This window comes from Mobula birostris, chromosome 4 (assembly GCF_030028105.1).
Source record: "Mobula birostris isolate sMobBir1 chromosome 4, sMobBir1.hap1, whole genome shotgun sequence".
In the NCBI taxonomy this organism is placed as follows: Eukaryota; Metazoa; Chordata; class Chondrichthyes; order Myliobatiformes; family Myliobatidae; genus Mobula; species Mobula birostris.
The window spans coordinates 76,662,968-76,684,368 of NC_092373.1; positions in this window are offsets into that span (position 1 = coordinate 76,662,968).

Below are 21,401 nucleotides of genomic sequence, written 5' to 3' on the forward strand. Positions count from 1 at the left end.
ATAGTCTTTGTGTCCTCGCTGGCCACAGAAATAGTACCTGATGACTGGAAGGTGGCAGAGATTATTCCTTTGTTCAAGAAACAGTGAAGGCGGTGGGCAAATTATTGGAGAAAATTCTTAGAGACAAGACTTTTGAGCATCTGGAAAAGCATAGGCTGTTTAACGATAGTCAACATGGCTTTGTGAAAGGCCTCACAAGGCTTATTGAATTCTTTAAGGATGTGACAAAGCACATTGATGAGGTAGAACAGTGGATGTGGTGTTTACAGATTTTAGTAAGGAGTTTGATAAGGTTTCCCCATATAGCGTCATTCAGAAAGTCAGGAAGCATAGGATCCAGGGAAATTTGTTTGTGTAGACTCAGAATTAGCTTTCCCACAGAAGACAGGTTTAAGGATGGAAAATATTCTGCCTGGAGGTTAATGGCCAGTGGTCTTCCACAGAGATCTGTTCTGGGAATCCTGCTCTTTGCGCTTTATATAAATGACTTAGATGAGGAAGCAGAAGTGTGGGTTAGTAAGTTTGTAGATGACATGAAATTTGGTGGTGTTCTGGATAGCGTAAACAGGGTCTGTGCCCTTAAATCCTTCAAAGTTACCATGCAAGCTGATATGATTCTTAAGAAGGTGTATGGTATGTTGGCCTTCATTAGTCAGGGGACTGGCTTCAAGATAGGATCCCGGGTTCCACATCTCTAGGTCCTTCAAAGTTGGCATTCAAGTAGGTATGGTTGTTAAGAAGGTGTGTGGTGTGTTAGCTTTCATTAGTTGGGGGGTTTGTGTTCAAGAGCAGTAAGGTAATATTGCAACTCTGTAAAACCTTGTGTAGACCACAATTGGAATATTGTGTTCGGTTCTGGCTGCCTCAATATAGGAAGGACATTGAAGATTTAGAGAAGGTGCAGAGGATATTTACCAGGATGTTGCTTGGATTAGAGAACATGTCTTATAAGGATAGATTGAATGAGCTAGCACTTTTCTCTTTGGAATGAGGAGGATAACAGGTGACTTGACTGAGATGTAATATCAATTAATGGTCACTTTAAGGAATTTGGATTAACACAAGAATTCTTGGACATAACTAGCAGCCTTGTGGATGAGACACATTGCTTGTCAAGTACAATTTTTTTTTTGCAACTTTCTGACCAGATATTGTGAGGATAGTCAGAGGCTTTTTCCCGGGGCTGAAATGGTTAGCACAAGAGGGCATAGTTTTAAGGTGCTTGGAAGTAGATACAGAGGAGATGTCAGGGGTAGGTTTTTTACGCAGGGAGTGATGAGTGTGTGGAATGGGCTGCCAGCGGCGGTGGTGAAGACGGACATGATAGGGTATTTTAAGAGACTCCTGGATGGATACATGGAGCTCAGAAAAACAGAGGGCTACGGGTAAGCCTAGGTAGTTCTAGGGTAAGGACATGTTTGGCACAGCTTTGTGGGCCGAAGAGCCTGTATTGTGCTGTAGGTTTTCTATGTTTCTGTGTTTCTAAATAATTTCATGAGACTAAAGTCTCACGTACTGTCAGTGTTACCATCCCTCAAGAGTGAAAACCTCTGATATTATCAAGCAGTGGTGGGAGCCACACATGTGTTTCACTGAGTATGAACAAGTGGGGTACTTAATCCAGAAATGTGGAATTTGTTTCCTTATGTGTTAGTTGGGGCCTTGGTCTGGTATGTCTTCAGCACTGCAGTGCCAGAACCACCTACCTGGAAAATGGGTTCAAGTCTCTAAACACGAGAGATTCTGCAGATACTGAAAATCCAGATCATCACACACAAAATGCTGGAGGAACTCAACAGGTCAGGTAACATCTATGGAGAGGAATAACCATTCAACGTTTTGGGTTAAGACCCTTCATGAAGTCTTCCTCTGTTTACCTAGAAACTTAAAACAAAGAAGAGTATAGAAGAGGAACAGGTTTTTTGGCTCATGATGTACGTGCAGACTATGATCTCAATCTAAATTGTACATCTACTTGTCTGTGGTCTATATACCTCAATTCCCCGCCTATTTTTGAACTATCTGCCCTGTGAAACAATTGTCAAAGGCTTGCTAAATCCATGCAGACTACATCAAAGACATTGTCCTTATGACACTTTATGTTGCATTCTCAAAGAATTCAGTCATTAGTCAGACACTTCCTTAGTTGACAAATCCATAGTGTGACGAGAATACACATAAATTAAGATGTTAGCTGGCCTGGGCTGGCATCGGTGGCATCAGCAATTGGTCTGCCGCCTGCCTTCAGGAGAGAGAGAGAGATAAGGAACACAATGAAGCAGCATTTGGAGATGTTAATGAAGGAGACATCAGTCTGGGTATTGTCAAGATCGGCTCCCCCTTTGAACCCTGAACTGTTTGAAGTGATGGACAGGCGATACCCCAGCAGGGGGATAAAAAGGGACAGGTTCGCTAAGGCAAGACACACACACGACCCCACGAGGTAACAAGACCCTGGAAGCGGTGCCCCCCGCAAGTCGGCGGGAGCCTTTTGGAAGGCTGGTTGCGGAACCAAGCCATAGACGCACAGGGTGGGAAGGTACGATCAGCGGGAACCCGGTGTGTGTCCACCCTTGCCTGGGTGCCAGGTTCACTGCAGAGGATCGACCGCATCTGAAGGAGGGGTCACAGTCGGTGACCTCAGAAGACATTACAAAGGGCTCGCCCGAAAGCTGCTTGTGAGCAATATCGAAGGTCTGTTTGGGAATCCGATTTTTGAATATTCATTTCGCACTCTCTCTCTCTCCCTCTCCCACGGCAGGAATTACCGTGAGCTGAACTGAACTAAATTGAACTGAACTTTGCGTCACTTTAAAAACTGGTCATTTACCCCTAGACGACGATAGAGCTTGATTGATCCGTTTATCCTAGATCTGTGTACATGTGTGTTTATTTATTGCTAACCTGTTGCATTTGTATCTTTACTATTAGAGTACTGTGTTGCTTGTTTCTGTAATAAAAACTGTCTTAGTTCTAGTAATCCAGACTCCAACTGCGTGGTCCATTTCTGCTGGTTTGGCAACCCAGTTACGGGGTACGTAACAATAGTTAATAACCACAATTAAATATCTGCCTTTTAAAATATGACTTAAAATCAGACTGATTTAAGAATTCTGCCCACTACCACAATCAAACTAACTGGTCTATCATTATTTAGTTCATCATATTCTCCCCTTCTACACAATATAATGATATTAGCTGTTCTCCAATTGCATCACAACTCCACCATCTCCCCTGTAAACACTGAGTGTTGAGTAATCATGATCAGAGTGTCCACAATTCCCTCCATTGCTTCTTTTAACATCCCGAGATATATTTCATCAGTCTCACAAATTACCCTCTTTCAAGGATGAAAATTCCTGTAATACTACCACTTTTACTTGTTTATTCCATAGAATATTTCACACACACTCATCTTTCTTAACTATAATAGTGACATCATGTACTACTTTTGTAAAAATAACTGAAAGCATTGAGAATCTTACTCCATCCTCTAACCTATATACCATATATATTATTTACTGGTCCCTCACATAACTTGGTCTTTCTGCTCCTAATTAAAACAACTAAAATTTTTAATATTAGTGTTTTTTTACATTATCTGTTTGCTTATCTCACTTCCTTTTAATTTCAGTACCATATCTTTTACACTCATCCCAGCTCCCTGCTGTATTGAGCACAGTGATGTTCACAAGGTTCCCTATTTTTTAACCTTACCATATTCTCTATGCACTTTGCCAAGCACAAGACTCTAGATTTTATATTTATTCTTTTCCTTTTGCAGGAACATATTAGAAACATAGAAACAATGAAAACCTAAGCACAATACAGGCCCTTCGGCCCACAAATCTGTGCTGAACATGTCCCTACCTTAGAACTACCTAGGTTTTACCCATAGCCCTTTATTTTTCTAAGCTCCATGTGGCCACCCAGGAGTCTCTTAAAAGACCCTATCATTTCCGCCTCCACCACTGCCATTGGCAGCCCATTCCACGCACTCACCACTCTCTGCATAAAAAAACTTACCCCTGACATCTCGTCTGTACCTACTTCCAAGCACCATAAAACTATGCCCTCTCGTGCTAGCCATTTCAGCCCCGGAAAAAGCCTCTGACTATCCACACAATCAATGCCTCTCATTATCTTGTACAACTCTATCAGGTCACCTCTCATCCTCCATCGCTCCAAGGAGAAAACGCTGAGATCACTCAACCTTTTCTCATAAGGCATGCTCCCCAATCCGGGCAACATCCTTGTAAATCTCCTCTGCACCCTTTCTCAGGTTTCCACGTCCTTCCTGCAGTGAGGTGACCAGAACTGGACACAGTACTCCAAGTGGAGTCTGACCAGGGTCCTGTATAGCTGCAATGTTACCTCTCGGCTCTTAAACTTAATCCAGGATTGATGAAGGCCAATACACCATATGCCTTCTTAACCACAGAGTCAAACTTGGACTCGGACCCCAAGATCCCTCTGATCCTCCACACTGACAAGAGTGTTACCATTAATGCTATATTCTGCCATCATATTTGACCTACTAAAATGAACCACCTCACACTTATCTGGGTTGAACTCCATCTTCCACTTCTCAGCCCAGTTTTGCATCCTATCAATGGCCTGTTGTAACCTCTGACAGCCCTCCACACTATCCACTACACCCCCAACCTTTGTGTCATCAGCAAATTTACTAACCCATCTCTCCACTTCCTCAACCAGGTCATTTTGTTATAGTCCGGTCCAAAATCTGCATTCTGGTTCAGGGTCCAGTCCGTGGATTCCGGACTCCGGATCTTCCGGCTGTCCCTTGTTCCGGTTGGACTTAAACATAAGCACCTGTGCTCATCTTGGGGCTGGGAATATAAGTGGCCCTGGGATTGAGTGTGGTTGCTGGGTTGTCTTGTCAGTCTCCCCTTGGAGCAATGCACTGGTGGAAGGCTAATGTAGTCATTGAGATATGCATTTGGCTGTTCTGTAGCCTGCTGAGGTTACTGACCACCTTGAGTCTTGGAGCCACACCAGACCTAGCTCCCTTCCAGTTTCTTACCTCCATTGGGTAAGCCAGGCTGTTTACTGTTACCCTGTGGTTGGGTCTGTCCTTTCCTGTCCCTTCCTCTGTTGGGTAGGCCAGGCTCTTTGTTGTTACCCTGCGGTTGGTTCTGTTCCTATTTGTCTTTGCCTCTGTGAGGTGGAGTCCCGCATCCTGCCCAGGAGTCCCGAGTCCTGCCCAGGAGTTGCCTCTAAGTACCTTTGCCCTGTCATGTCCTTGTCTAGCCTCCAAGAACCCGAGCCTCCACAAACCCGAGCCTCGTCCCACCTTCGCTTGGTCTCCAAGAGCCGGAGCCTCATCCCGCCTTCGCCTGGTCTCCAGGAGCCGGAGCCTCGTCCCGCTTTCGCCTAGTTTTGGGGTCTGAACCCCAAGTCAAGACCCAGGTTCTGGGTCCTCGTCTGGTCTCTGGCTCGAAGTCCACACCCAGGCTCCTTGTTCCTAGTCCCTCGTCCTGGTCCTGCTTCCCTAGTCTAGTCTGTGTTCCTGTCCCTACTCCTAGTCTGCATCCTGTCCCATCATTTAGTTTTGTTCGTTCCTGTTCCTAGTACTTCAGTGCCTGTGTCTTGCATTTGGGTCCGTTCCCTATGCCCCCTACCACATTATGACACATTTATAAAAATCACAGAGTAGGGGTCCCAGAACAGATCTCTGAGGCACACCACTGGTCACCGGCCGCCATGCAGAATATGACCTGTCTACAACTACTCTTTGTCTTCTGTGGGCATGCCAGTTCTGGATCCACAAAGCAATGTCCCCTTAGATCCCATGCCTCGTTACTTTCTCAATAAGCCTTGCATGGGGTATCTTATCAAGTGCCTTGCTAAAATCCATATACACTACATCTACGGCTCTACCCTCATCAATGTGTTTAGTCACATCCTCAAAAAAGTTCAATTAGGCTCGTAAGGCACGACCTGCCTTTGACAAAGCCATGCTGACTATTCCTAATCATATTATGCCTCTCCAGATGTACATAAATCCTGCCTCTCAAGATCATCTCCATCAACTTACCAACCACTGAACTAAGAATCACTGGCCTATAATTTCCTGGGCTATCCCTACTCCTTTTATTGAATAAGGGAACAATATCCACAAACCTCCAGTCTTCCGGAACCTCTCCTGTCCTCATTGATGATGCAAAGATCATGGCCAGAGGCTCAGCAATCTCCTCCCTCGCCTCCCACAGTAGCCTGGGGTACATCCCATCTGGTCCCAGAGACCTATGCAACTTGATGCTTTCCAAAAGCTCCAGCACATCCTCTTCCTTAATATCTCCATGCTCAAGCTTTTCAGTCTGCTACGATTCATCGCTACAATTGCCAAGAGCCTTTTCCGTAGTGAATACTGAAGAAAAGTATTCATTAACTACCTCTGCTATTTCCTTCGGTTCCAATCACACGTTTCCACTGTCACACTGGATTGGTCCTATTCTCTCACGTCTTATCCTCTTGCTCTTCACATACTTGTAGAATAACTTGCGGTTTTCCTTCATCCTGTCTGCCAGTGCCTTCTCATGGCCCCTACTGGCTCTCCTCATTTCATTCTTAAGCTCCTTCCTGCTAGCATTATAATCTTCTAGAACCCTATCATTACCTAGTTTTTTGAACCTTTCGTAAGCTCTTCATTTCTTCTCGACTAGATTTACAACAGCCTTTGTACACCACCGTTCCTGTACCCTACCATCCTTTCCATGTCTCATTGGAACATACCTACTCAGAACCCCACGCAAATATCCCCTGAACATTTGCCACATTTCTTCCGTACGTTCCCCTGAGAACATCTGTTTCCAATTTATGCTTCCAAGTTCCTGCCTGATAGCCTCATATTTCCCCTTACTCCAATTAATTGTTTCCCTAACCTGTCTGTTCCTATCCCTCTCCAATGCTATGGTAAAGGAAATAGAATTGCGATCACTATTTCCAAAATGCCCTCCCACTGAGAGACCTGACACCTGACCAGGTTCATTTCCCAATACCAGATCAAGAACAGCCTCTCCTCTTGTAAGCTTATCTACATATTGTGTCAAGAAACCTTCCTGAACACACCTAACAAACTCTACCCCATCTAAACCCCTCACTCTAGGGAGATGCCAATCAATATTAGAATCTCCCACCACAACAACCCTGTTATTATTATTTCTTTCCAGATCTGTCTCCCGATCTGATCCTTGATGTCCCTGTTACTATTGGGTGGTTTATAAAAAACATCCAGTAAAGTTATTAACCCCTTCCTATTCCTAACTTCCACCCACAGAGACTCTGTAGACAACCCCTCCATGACTTCCCCCTTTTCTGCAGCCGTGACACTATCTCTGATCAACAGTGCCATGCACCTTTGAATCTCCTTCTTAAATAACTCACTTTGCTACGAGACTAACTTTACTTCAAATTATTGTTTCCAGTCCTCTTTATCTGTAATGGAATATCAGATAACCAGGAGAATGCCTGATTACTTAGAATATTTTATATCTTAGAATATTTTATGTCTGATTATTTTAGAGGTGTAGGTGTATATTCTGGTTATAATTTGCTTTAACTAAAGTGTAGAAGTAAAATTTTAAAAAGTAGATATGAGAGAGAGAGAGAGAGAGAGAGAGTGAGAGAGAGAGGAACATTTTTGAGTACAGGTCAGACAAGTCACTGGTAAAGCACATGATTACACAAGACATCCTATGTTTGCAATTTCTTTCCTGTTTCAATTTAAAGATGTTACATTTTAGTAATCAAGCTGTAGCAGTGACTACCACATGAAAAGAAATTTTCAGAATTTCTGATTTCTGTATCTGTGGAGTAAATGAAAAATGGGTGAAAATAGGAGCTGTCACCTTCATAGTTACGGGTGTATAGGAAAAAACCATGAGAAAAATAAAGAATATTCTATGTATCTTAGAAAGTGGTAGAAATAATTAGCACTTAAATGAGTTCCTCCAGCATTGATGTTTATAGGCTCAAAGTGAGTGCAGTCATAGGAAGGGTTATTCAATATGAGCTACTTTCAGACAGGCCACCCAGGTTAGTGACAGAGAAGCATTGATTGTGTCAAGAAAGAAGAAATGGCCCCTCATCTATCCTGCTGAGGGATAGAAGCATAGAAAGATCAAGCATTAATAGTGAAAATGGGATGAACTAAGAAACTGAAGAATTTTACTCTGCCAGATTTTATCTTGCTCATTATTATCAAAAATTAGTATTCTGATAGTGCTCAAAAGATTCTTTGGAAGGCAACAACACATTGTAAACCCTTTTCCCAGTATCATGCATGACCCAAAAAAATGCCAAGTACAGAATTTATTCCCAAATATCAGACTTAGTAATATAGTGATTAAACTACTGAATGGGGAATGCAGAAAATGGAAGCAAAGACTTGGAGAAAATATATGCACAAAAAGGATCCCGTGCTTTCTCGGTGTACATGATGAATAAACTCTTCTTGGGCTTCCAGCTGGGTACAGGTATCGACTATAACCGATGTTTCGATGATAAACTCTGCCATCTTCATGAAGATACGCCTTTAGAATGTTGACCAAACCAGAGCATCTTGAGGGAGCCCACATATTCAGGGGAGAACATGCAAAATCCTTCTGGACAGTGGTGGGAATCAAACCCCTAACCTTCTCAGTTGGCTCTGTAAAGCATCGTACTAACTGCTATACTACCATGCCATCCCAAATAATGTGAGCAATGGAGACCATGAACCTGCTTGATTATTACTATAAATCTGTGGGGTTGCAGTTTAGGAATGGAGTATTGCTGCAATTTCCCAGGGTGTTGGGAAACCACACCTAGACTGCTATACAGTGCTTTGGTTCACATTTAATGAAGGATTACCAGCATTGGAAGCATCCCAGAGAAGATTCACTAGGTTAATTTCTGGGATGAGAGGGCTGTCTTTCATGAATAAAATGCTTGGCAAAGTGTGTAGAGAATAACTCATCCACCCAGCCCAAACTCTTGTCCTTGAGCAGATAATTAATTTATTGCCAAGCATGGATTATATTACATTAATATATATTGAACAATTAAGCTACCTGTTTTTTCTCAGATTCACCATTAATAGAGGCATTCACATCGTCTTGAAATCATGCCACTGCCAACATTAATATCACAAGAAACCATGCATTTATATTGCACCTTTACAGTATATGTTATACATCATATCACACTTACTTAAAGAGAATAGAATTTATCAGATAATATGATTGATAAAATCAAAACCAGTGAATATGGCCTTTGAAGTCTATATGAAGTGAAGGTTGCCTGAAAAGGATGTCATAGTTGCCAAGTGTCAGAAGAGTTTGAGGGAGGAGAACAGTGAAAAGCAAAAATGTAAGATATTTGAGTTGATTTAGAAAGTGAAAGGGTTTTAAAAGTGTGACAGTTGAAACAAGAAGAGGCACTAAAGAGAAAAAGAATATACTAAAGCTGAAAGAAGGCATACCACTGTGACATTTGGTGATAAGAGCCTGGTCATCATCATAGGAATCTAGATTTGCAGAAGTGGTGGAAGATATCATTAGGAGGAGAGGATTTATTTGAAGGAATGTGTCATTGTACTTCGACCTGCTTTGTTTCAAGACCATGATGCTGCTGCAAGATCCACAGGAAGCTTACAGGGATGGCAAAGGGCTTGTTTATAAATGAATGGAAGTCTGGAAGGGGTGGTGAAAGTCAACTAGACCTTCCCGCTGCCAGTCAATTCAAATGCTTTCTAGGTTAAAATGATATTATTGAATCATTCTTTGTTTTGTTATGTGCAATGTCAGTACAGCATTTCTAGCAGAGAACCAGCAGAGGACGCTGTCACACATTCTACTCAGTTTGTTTGGCTTTACACAGTGAATAAGAAGAAAGCTGGTGAAAAATGATTGCATACCTTAGTGAAATTAAGTCCAAAGATGTGAGCAAAAACAAATAGTAAACTGATGTAAATCCTGTTTTAAAGTATTATGTCAGATTTTTAATGGAGCAGTGTTGGAAGGATTGGGAAGGCAAACATTACACATGTAAACTCTCTTAAAAAGGAGTAAGTCAATTTGTGAGGTTGAAAAGCAAAGCATGATGGTTAACTAAGTCAGAACTAACAACCACAAAGAATGTGATGAAACAGAATTTTGTTTAAACTTGCAAGGTGTGAAAACACTTATTTAGACCGTGAGACTGCTATGTTGTGTGGGAGATATGATAAGGAAATTTGAAGTTAACATAAGAATTTATGATGTTGCTGACAGTAAAGAGATTGTATTCAGCTACAGGATGATATTAATGAGTTGGAAGGTGGCAGAAAAATAGCAGATGGAATATAAATCTAAAAAATTTTAGCTGACACATTTTAGAAGGACTAATAGAGCTGGGCCATAAAAGCAGAAAGTCTATGGTACAATCATATTAAAAAACTGGTTGGACGATTGTGGAAGCACTTTGTCCAGTCTTAGTGTCACATGAGAGGAGGAGTTTTCACTGGACAGGATGCAGAAATGATCTACTATGATACTGCCTATATCCTATGATGTAGGATAGAACGTTTCAGTTATAGGAGAGACTAGATAGGCTGGACTTGTTTTCTTTGGAATGAAGAAATCTAAGGGGGAACCTTGTGTGGTGCACAGATTGGGTAGATAGTGAGATTGTCCCCTCTCTCTATAACAAGCGGGGACAGATTTAAGATAATGTTAGGAGATTTAAAAAGAAATGTGCAGGATGTTTTTTTGCAGATGAGGTTGAAAAATGGAATGCATTGCCTGGTGGAGGGAGAAGACTGAGACTCACATCATTAAGTATTGGGATGGACCTCTGAAATGCCATACCACAGATGCCTGAAAGCTGAGTGCTGGAAAATGAGATCAGGGTGAACAGGTAGTTGAAGACAGGCTTGACATGGTTGGCTGAAGGGCCTGGTTCTGTGTTCTATGATGTTATGAATCTTGTCAATCTGTTATGAACTGCATCAAATGCTGGTATATCCTTTATTAAAGAAAGAGGTGAAATCTGTACACAATATACCAGGTGCAGGCTCACCCGTGCTTCTGTATTTTAAAATCTGTAGAAATAAAGATAATATGCCATTCCCATTCCGATGTGTCGATCCAGGACTGCCTCATGTGCCAAGATGAGGGCACCCTCAGGGTGGAGCAGCTACACTTTATTTTCCTTCCCGGTACCCTCTAATGTAATGGCAATATCGATTTTTCCTCTGGTAAACAATTAGCCCAGCCCCACATTCCTCTATTCACCACTATGGCTTTTTACTTCTTCTCACCTGCCCATGACTTTCCCCTCCTCCTTCCCTTTCTCCTATGGTCCACTTTCCTTGCCTATCAGATTTTTTCTTCTCTAGCTGTTGACCGTTCCCACTCACCTGGCTTCACCAATCACCTTCCAGCTAGCCTCCTTCCCCTCACTCCTCCTTTTGATTCAAGCATCTTCCCCCTTCCTCCTCAGTCCTGAAGAAGGATCTCGGCCTGAAATGTCAACTACTTATTCTTTTTCATAGATGCTGCCTGACTTGCGGAGTTCCTCCAGTGTTTTGCGTGCGTTGCTTTGAATTTCCAGCATCTACAGACTTTCTCGTGTTTGAAATATGCCACTTACCTTCTTAATTACTTGTTACCCTGCATGCTAGCGTTTTGTGTTTCATGTCTTCAGTCAACTATATAAGCGAACTTCCTGTGCTGAACCCAGTTAACTTGTGAAGTTTAAAAAAATACTGAGGTTAGCTGACCTCTGCAACTTTCCTTTCCAATAATGAAAATCAGACATTGTGCATAATGGACAGTATGTCAAGTACAGGTTTTCTACTCTACTGAAGAACATGCAAACAAATGAATATAAGAAATAGATGTTGGAACAGGACAAATATCCTCTCTTGCCAGTATTGCCTTTTCAATAAAGTCAAGTCTGAATTGATTTAATCTAAGCTCTACTTTCCTGGCTGTTTCCTAACTCTTGCCTTTCCCTTGGAACTATGATCTGTTTATCTCTTGTAACAAGAAAATTCAATTAAAGGCTTCACAATTCTCTGGCTAGAGAATTTCACTCTTGACCACCAGAGGAAAAAAAAATCATCTTTATTTTTGTCCTGAATGAGTAATATCTTATTTTGAAACCCATTCTAGATTCTTCCACTTGGAGAAGTATTCAGTATCAACCCTGTTAACTTCCTAAGAACCATGATTTTTTTTTGTCTGGATGAGCCACAAGGATGGTTAAACTATAAATGTAAACGGTCTTTATTCAGGCACAATTCTTCGAAGGAAAATCAAATCTTAGAATCTCTTATACTGGTTTTGCACAGAGGTAGCATTGGGTGATTGTATACATTTTCAATTGTTACATGTTGACAGTGTTGAGTATAAAGGAATGGTTCCACAAGACTGCATGTTTACAGTGAGCGCACATCTTAACTGATGAAACTGACTTTGAACATTCAAACACCTTTGTTGGGGCAGAATAGTTCACATGATTGTCTAAAAGCTGCTGAGGACAAAGCTTAGATATTCAAAAACATCGTTCTTTTATCATGGGTATTGTGAAGTCTGACTTTTTCTATTGATAAACATGCCAAATATTGATTGACAGAACAAATATGGTGATGACTATGTTTAATGTGCTTGGTGACAAAATAATCAGTCTGGAATCTTCCACTGCATCTCTCATAATGTTAAATATCTTAACTTGAGATATCTGATGCATGGATTGATGCAGGCAATTAACAGAGCCTTATTGTCTGCGTGGTTGTCCAACACATATGAGAATGTCACATGGTCATGTCAATTGTGAGCAGTTTTGTGCTCCTTATCTAAAAAAGAATGGGCTGTTATTGAAAAGGGTCCAGAGAAGGTTCATGAGAATAAGCATTGGAATGAAAGGGTTAACATAGAGGAGCGTTTGATGGCTCAGGGTCTGTACTCACTAGAGTTTAGAAGAATGAGAAGGGATCTCATTGAAACTATTGAAAAGCCTAGACAGAGTAGATGTGGAGAAGATATTCCTATTGTGGGAGACTCTACCAGAGGGCACAGCTTCAGAATAGAAGAACAGAGGTGAGGAGGAATTTCTTTAGTTAGATGATGGTGAATCTGTGGAATTCATTGCCATTGACAGCTGAGGAGGATAAGCCATTGGGTATATTTAAAGCAGAGGTTGACAGGTTCTTGATTAGTCAAGGCGTCAAAGATTATGGGGAGAAGGCAGGAGAATGGTGTTGAGAGTGATAATAAATCAGTCATGATGGAATAGCAGAGCAGACTCAATGGGCCAAATGGCATAATTCTTCTCCTAATATCTGTGATCTTATTGTCTTAATGTCAATTTCCAAGCTATATCTCTTCATTAGTCTTCTGCTGTGACCCCGTAGTGTATTCTCTTCAGAGGTAGTGCTACCTTTGCAGCTTCAGGTTATATGAAACTCAGAGATTACATCTGAAAGTGGTTTGAAGGCTGGTTCCTGTTTATGTTAAATGGCCACTCTATCTTACACTATCTATCTGACTATACTATAGCTGCTTCTCCCAAACAAGATCACTTATCATTCTTTTAAACTCCTATGAACATTGACCAAGCATGTTTACTCTTTGAGACTAGGTTGATGGAGATAAAAGAATTGATGAGGTAGTGATTCATCTAAGTATCACCAAGTCTGTAGATGACCTTTCAGTTTCACCTAAACGTTGAGTGCCTAGATCAAGAAAGTTGACAGGGGAATCATGCTTATTTCCGGGGAATCAAGGTATTTGTTGTGATATCTGTTCCAATTATTTCATCTTATAAAGAGCTTTGTGCTGGAGCAGAGTTATCCCACAGAAAGTCACAAAGGTATCATAGCAACTCATTCATGAAGCAAAAGCTACCCCTCAAAGGTAGTCTTCATCTTCCAGTCTTTCTTTCCAGAAGAAAATGCACCTGTTGCTTTATCCTTGAGGTAGCTGCCTCACAAGAACAGCACTTAGATATCTGAGTACCCAAGTCTTGTAAGGGATCTTTAGGTGGATATGATCACCCAAGCCTATAGGTATAAAATCACTAGGCAGTATCTGATCCCCAATTGTTTGGAACAACTTCTATTCTATGTGGTAGTTTCTTTGCAGCATCCAGACAGAAACCATATGCAAGCAACTTCCACTGTTCAGTGGGGAGTTTAGGACTTGAAAATTTATGATACTCGCAGAAACAATTGTTCTATGGGGGGGGGAGGAGACGAGAGGAGAAGGGAGGGGAGGGGAGAGGAATGTAGGGGGAGAGGGAGAGATTGCATACTTCTGATCTTGTGGAAATGAGCTGACATCAAAGCAGAAGGTTCTGGAATTTGTTAAGGGAGAGATAAATAGGCTTGGTGAATAACTGGATTGGCCTTGTGGTAGCTGTTCAAGGAACAGTTGAAAATTATACATTCACAAAACCAAAGACTAATGAGGAAGAAACCAGATTATACGAGTTTATTGTATAACTGTTTTATTGTATTTTTGTCTCTAAATAATAAACCTACTTAACAACATATTGACCCTGAATAATGAGGATCTATTAGTATTTAATCCAATTAGATTTCATTTTCCCAGTAATAGTGATTGTTTTATTTTCTTCCTTTCAATCCTGATCTTTTTCATCTTTCCTACTAAGAAGACAAGAACAATATATTTATTCAGAATCCCTGTTACTTTCTTATTTCCCACTAGAAATTTCTCAGACATGACCTCTAAATCAGAATATGAACCTGAAACAGGCTGTAATCACTGACATATGCCATGAAATTTGCTATCTTGTGGCAGCAGTACAGCGCCAGATAGAAAAATAAATAAATAAATAATGCATGCAAAAGAGGAATAATAAGGTGGTGTTCTTGAGTTCATGAACTGTTCAGAAATCTGATGGTGGAGGGGAAGAAGTTCTCAAAACCTTTAGGTTCCTGTACCTCCTTCCTGTTGTCGATACTGAGAAGAGGGCATGTCCCAGATGGAGAGGACCCTTGGTGATGGATGCCGCCTTTTGAAGATGTCCTTCAAAACCTCCATTACTTACTTCATTTACATCAGATACCCTTCTCCTGCTTGTATACTTGTTGAAGAGCTTGCCATTCAGTTTTTATTTCTTGCTAGCATACTCTTATAATATATTTTCTCCTGTCCATTTTATTATCAATTTTTGCTAGTTTCTTTAATTTTCCCAATTTGCTAACTACCAATAATCTCTGTAATAATGAATAACTTTCTTTCCAACCTCCATGGATGTCTCTTAGTCTTGATTTCTGAACGGAATATATCCTTGAAAATGGTGAAATGTTTCAAATATTTGTAACCCTTTATTTGCCATCTTACATAGCAACCTATTCATCCACATAGCTCAGAAGAAGGCCACTCAGGATCTTCCTCCACCAGCTCCGTTAGATCAACTCCACAGCTGTAGTCTTTCACTTTGTCCACTGCAATCCTATGTCATTTGAAATTATTCACTTTCTTTAAAAAATACTTTGTGCTTCTATTATTTACCAAGAGAAAGTGTTTTTACGCAACATTCTTCCTAGCTCCCTTCCTGTGATGCCAAATAAAATGAAATATTAACCTGTGGTTACACAAGCAATCCATGGAATGAATTGTAGCATTTGTAAAAAGTCAGTAGAGAAAACTTGCTGCTATTTTCTTTCTCATCTGCCGGTAATGATATTTATTGGAATCCATTTCTTCTAAATATCAGTCTTTGTATGTAAAATAGAGAGTAATTGACAGTTATTAAGGCCACAGAAGATATCACAGTAAATTGTAATCTTCCTCTCAGCTGTCACCCAGACTAATGCCTTTTATAGTAAGCATTACAAAGCAGCAGTCAAAAGTGGTTTATTTTTCTGCACCGTAACCGCAGGATATTGAGACAAATTAAAGTGCTTCCTGAGAGTAGAGCCAGAAACGAAAATTAATGGAAGAAGAAACAGGGTTTACGTCACAATAGATATAATTGTCTAAAAAACACTAAATGCCTGCAATAAACATTATTCCTCAGTATCTGATTGGAAAGCTGAAACTACTGGGCCTGAACACCTCCCTCTGCAACTGGATCCTAGACTTCCTGACTGGGAGACCTCAGTCAGTCCGGATCGGGAGCAGCATCTCCAACGCCACCACACTGAGCACAGGGACTCCAGCAGTCCACTGCTGTTCACTCTGCTGACCCATGACTGTACAGCAATACACAGCTCGAATCACATTATCAAGTTCGCCGATGACACAACTGTGGTGGGTCTTATCAGCAAGAACAACGAGTCAGCATACAGAGAGGAGGTGCAGCGGCTAACAGACTGGTGCAGAGCCAACAACCTGTCGCTGAATGTGAACAAAACAAAAGAGATGGTTGTTGACTTCAGGAGAGCACGGAGCAACCACTCTCCACTGAACATTGACAGCTCCTCCGTTGAGATCATTAAGAGCACCAAATTTCTTGGTGTTCACCTGGCGGAGAATCTCACCTGGTCCTTCAACACCAACTCCTTAGCCAAGAAAGCACAGCAGCTTCTCTACTTCCTGCGAATGCTGAGAGAAGTCTATTCCGCACCCCCCCCCTCCCGCCCCCCATCCTCACCACATTCTACAGAGGTTGTACTGAGAGCATCCTGAGCAGCTGCATCACTGCCTGGTTTCCGGAATTGCACCGTCTCGGATCGCAAGATCCTGCAGTGGATAGTGAGGTCAACTGAGAAGATCATCGGGGTCTCTCTTCCCGCTATTACAGACATATACACCACACGCTGCACCCACAAAGCTAACAGTATTGTGAAGGACCCCACGCACCCCTCATACAAACTCTTCTCCATCCTGCCATCTGGCAAAAGGTACCGAAGCATTTGGGCTCTCACGACCAGACTGTGCAACAGTTTCTTCCCCCAAGCCATCAGACTCCTTAATACCCAGAGACTAAATTGACATCTACATCATTTATTATTATATTGTAATTTGTCCTCTACTGTGCCTGTTGTCTTGTTTATTATATATTGTACTGCCCTGCACTGGTTTGTGCACTTTATGTAGTCCTGTGTAGGTCTGTAGTCTAGTGTAGCTTTTGTGTTGTCTTACATAGTCTAGTGTAGCCTTGTGTTGTCTCACTTAGTCTAGTGTAGTTTTGTGTTGTTTCATTTAGCACCAGGGTCCTGGAGGAACATTGTTTCATTTTTACTGTGTACTGTACCAGCAGTTTATGGTCGAAAAGACAATAAAAAGCGACTTGACTTGACTTGACTTGATATATAATCCATAGGAGCTACTGGGGGAAAAAAGGCCAAAGTTAAATGTGGGGAGTTAAAACCAAACAAGGATGAATCTGATAGGTCAGATGAACACTTCCTCCTGCTGAATTTTCTTAAATTTCCATGGGTGAGAAGCCAACCTCTACCCATAGAATCATGGTGAAGAGCGGTTGAATTGCAAGCAAGAAAGGAGAGTTTATAATCAGGTTGACAGCAAAAACTGAAGGATTTAAAAACTGTCTTGGTGAGTTGAAGAATGAGGAATCCAAAGAAAGGAGATATGGGCTCAGGGAAGGATAGAAAGTAAATGAAGAGTTGATGCAGTTTTACCATTTAAGGAAAGGACGGGAAGCATTAAGCTACCGGACAAAAAGGTGCACTGTGGGATGATCTAGAAAGGAACAAAAATATTCCCAGTCATAGCCTGGGCCCGGACAAGTTGACGTAGTGGAAAGTTTTGCTTTTAGAAGGAAATAACACAGATGAGAGAGTGCGGTGTTGGATAAGGATTGACTGTGGAATCATTCAAGGAAGATGTATATCTTAAGATTATCTCCATGAAGGCTAAAGATATGATGATTTAGCTACTGGACAAAAAGGTACACTGTGGGATGATCTAGAAAGGAACAAAAATATTCCCAGACATAGCCTGGGCCCAGACAAGTTGACATAGTGGAAAATTTTGCTTTTAGAAGGTAATAACACAGATGAGAGAGTGCAGTGTTGGATAGGGACTGACTGTGGAATCATTCAAGGAAGATGTATATCTTAAGATTATCTCCATGAAGGCTAAAGATATGATGGGACTAACTGTATGACCTTGGATGAAATGAGAAGTCTGAATTCAGTCAACTGTAAACTGTTATCATGTAGGAGAACAATAGAACTGGTAAATTATCTAGAGTCACAAACGTCCTTCAGGGAAGGTAATATGCTATTCTTAAGTGATTTAGCCTGTATGAGCTCAGTTCAGTCAAATGTCCCAAAACATGCTGATAGTTTAACTGACTGGTGTAAGTTACTAAAAGTGATAACGAGATCAAAGTGGGCAGTGGAGACAAGCTAAGTTCCAGGGCTATGGTGAGTTAATGAGGGAGAATGGGACTGATGGGACTATTGTGTTAGGATCTGACATGGACTGAATGCTCTCATTCTGTGTTGTAGTAAGCAAAAATAAAGAGTGATAAGTGTGACAGAAAAATGGTCCATGTGAATTTATGACGAAGGTGATAAAATTGATGAATTTGCATGGTTGCAAGTAGCGGCACCAGTTCAGTTGTTGATGTAACCAAAGAAGAGTTGGGGACTGTTACTACGAAACACTTTTCCAACTAGTCACCATAAAGGCAGGCGTAGCTGGGACCTATGTAGGTGCTCATGGTTAGACAGCAACGATGAGACAGCCTACAGAGAGTGGAAGAGCTCGAGGCTTGGTGTCAGGAAAATGAAGTTTTTGTTAATGTCAGAAAGACTAAGAAGGTGGTTATCAACTTTAGGAGAACTTGTAACCACTCACACCCTCCGTTACATTGGCGACACTGCAGTGAAGACTGCAAGGAGTTTCAATCTCAGGGGGTGCACATCTCCCACAACCTCTCATGGTCCCAGAACACATCCTACACTGTCAATAAAGCTCATCAATGTCTCTACTTTCTGAGGAGGCTGAAGACAGCAGGACTTTGCACATCTATACTAACATCATTCTACAGATGTGCAGTAGAGATCACCCTAACAAGCTGCATTACTGCTCGATCTGGAAACTGCACTGCAGCAGATAGCAAGGTTCTACAACGGGTAGTCAAAACTGTCCAAGGCATCACCAGTACCAGACTATGTGCCATCAGGGACACGTATAAACTAACTCTTCTCATGGATTGTTTGTCCCACTTCCATCAGGGAGGAGGCTATGTGGTTTCCATGCCAGAACCATTAGACTCAAAAACAAGCAACACACATAAAAGTTGCTGGTGAACGCAGCAGGCCAGGCAGCATCTCTAGGAAGAGGTGCAGTCGACGTTTCAGGCCGAGACCCTTCGACAAGACTAACTGAAGGAAGAGTGAGTAAGGGATTTGAAAGTTGGAGGGGGAGGAGGAGATCCAAAATGATAGGAGAAGACAGGAGGGGGAGGGATGGAACCAAGAGCTGGACAGGTGATAGGCAAAGGGGATACGAGAGGATCATGGGACAGGAGGTCCGGGAAGAAAGACAAGGGGGGCAGGGGGACCCAGAGGATGAGCAAGGGGTATATTCAGAGGGACAGAGGGAGAAAAAGAAGAGTGAGAGAAAGAATGTGTGTATAAAAATAAATAACAGGTGGGGTACGAGGGGGAGGTGGGGCATTAGCGGAAGTTAGAGAAGTCGATGTTCATGCCATCAGGTTGGAGGCTACCCAGACGAAATATAAGGTGTTGTTCCTCCAACCTGAGTGTGGCTTCATCTTTACAGTGGAGGAGGCCGTGGATAGACATGTCAGAATGTGAATGGGATGTGGAATTAAAATGTGTGGCCACTGGGAGATCCTGATTTCTCTGGCGGACAGAGCGTAGGTGTTCAGCAAAGCGATCTCCCAGTCTGCGTCGGGTCTCACCAATATATAAAAGGCCACACACGTGAGACCCGACGCAGACTGGGAGACCACTTTGCTGAACACCTACGCTCTGTCCGCCAGAGAAAGCAGGATCTCCCAGTGGCCACACATTTTAATTCCACATCCCATTCCCATTCTGACATGTCTATCCACGGCCTCCTCTACTGTAAAGATGAAGCCACACTCAGGTTGGAGGAACAACACCTTATATTCCGTCTGGGTAGCCTCCAACCTGATGGCATGAACATCGACTTCTCTAACTTCCGCTATTGCCCCACCTCCCCCTCGTACCCCATCTGTTACTTATTTTTATACACATATTCTTTCTCTCACTCTTCTTTTTCTCCCTCTGTCCCTCTGAATATACCCCTTGCTCATCCTCTGGGTCCCCCTGCCCCCCTTGTCTTTCTTCCCGGACCTCCTGTCCCATGATCCTCTCGTATCCCTTTTGCCAATCACCTGTCCAGCTCTTGGCTCTATCCCTCCCCCTCCTGTCTTCTCCTATCATTTTGGATCTCCCCCTCTCCCTCCAACTTTCAAATCCCTTACTCACTCTTCCTTCAGTTAGTCCTGACGAAGGGTCTCGGCCTGAAACGTTGACTGCACCTCTTCCTAGAGATGCTGCCTGGCCTGCTGCGTTCACCAGCAACTTTTATGCGTGTTGCTTGAATTTCCAGCATCTGCAGAATTCCTGTTGTTCAGACTCAAAAACAGTTACTTTCCTAAAGCAGTAAGGCTGACGAACACCTCCACCCACAAACTCCACCACTACTTTATTATTTCCTGGTGGGTCATCTTATGTACAGGCTAGACATCCAATCAATCTATGTAAGTATGTATTTGTATTTGTTGTGTTTTTATTAATGTTGTGTTCTTTATATTTTGTGGTTCTTTTTGTGCTGCATCAGATCCAGATTAACAATTATTTAGTTCCCTTTTACACTTGTGTACAAGAAATCACAGTAAACAATCTTGAATCTTTGAATTATGGGAAGTGAGAGAGGTTAAAAGAGAAGATGTGCGGGGTGAGAACAAGTTCAGCCATGGGGGTAAGAGTGCTGGTGGTGAGGAATCTCAATATTCCTTATCCCTTTTTACCAAGTGCCAACTGTCTTGAATTTGACAGGTGCTGAACAGTATAAGTTATCCGGGTATTTCTGTTTCCAAGTGTGTAATAAAAATTTATGTAATCTGATGACTCTCTGTTTTCTGCATGGATTATTCTCTCTATGATCCCTTTGTCCAATCGTCCCTCCCCACTGATCTTCCTCCTGGCACTTATCCCTGCAAGGGAAGAAGTGCTATATCTGCCCATTCACCTACTCACTCACTTTCATCCATGGCCCCAAGCAGTCCTTACAGGAGAGATGACACTTCATCACGTGAGTCTGTTGGAGTCATCTACTGTATCAGGTGATCTTGGTGAAGCCTCCTCTCCCTCGATGAGAGCTGACGTAAATTGGGAGATAGTTTTCTCGGGTATCTTTGCTCTGTCTGTAACAAAGCAGGATTTCCCTGGGGCCAGCCATTTTAATTCCAACCTC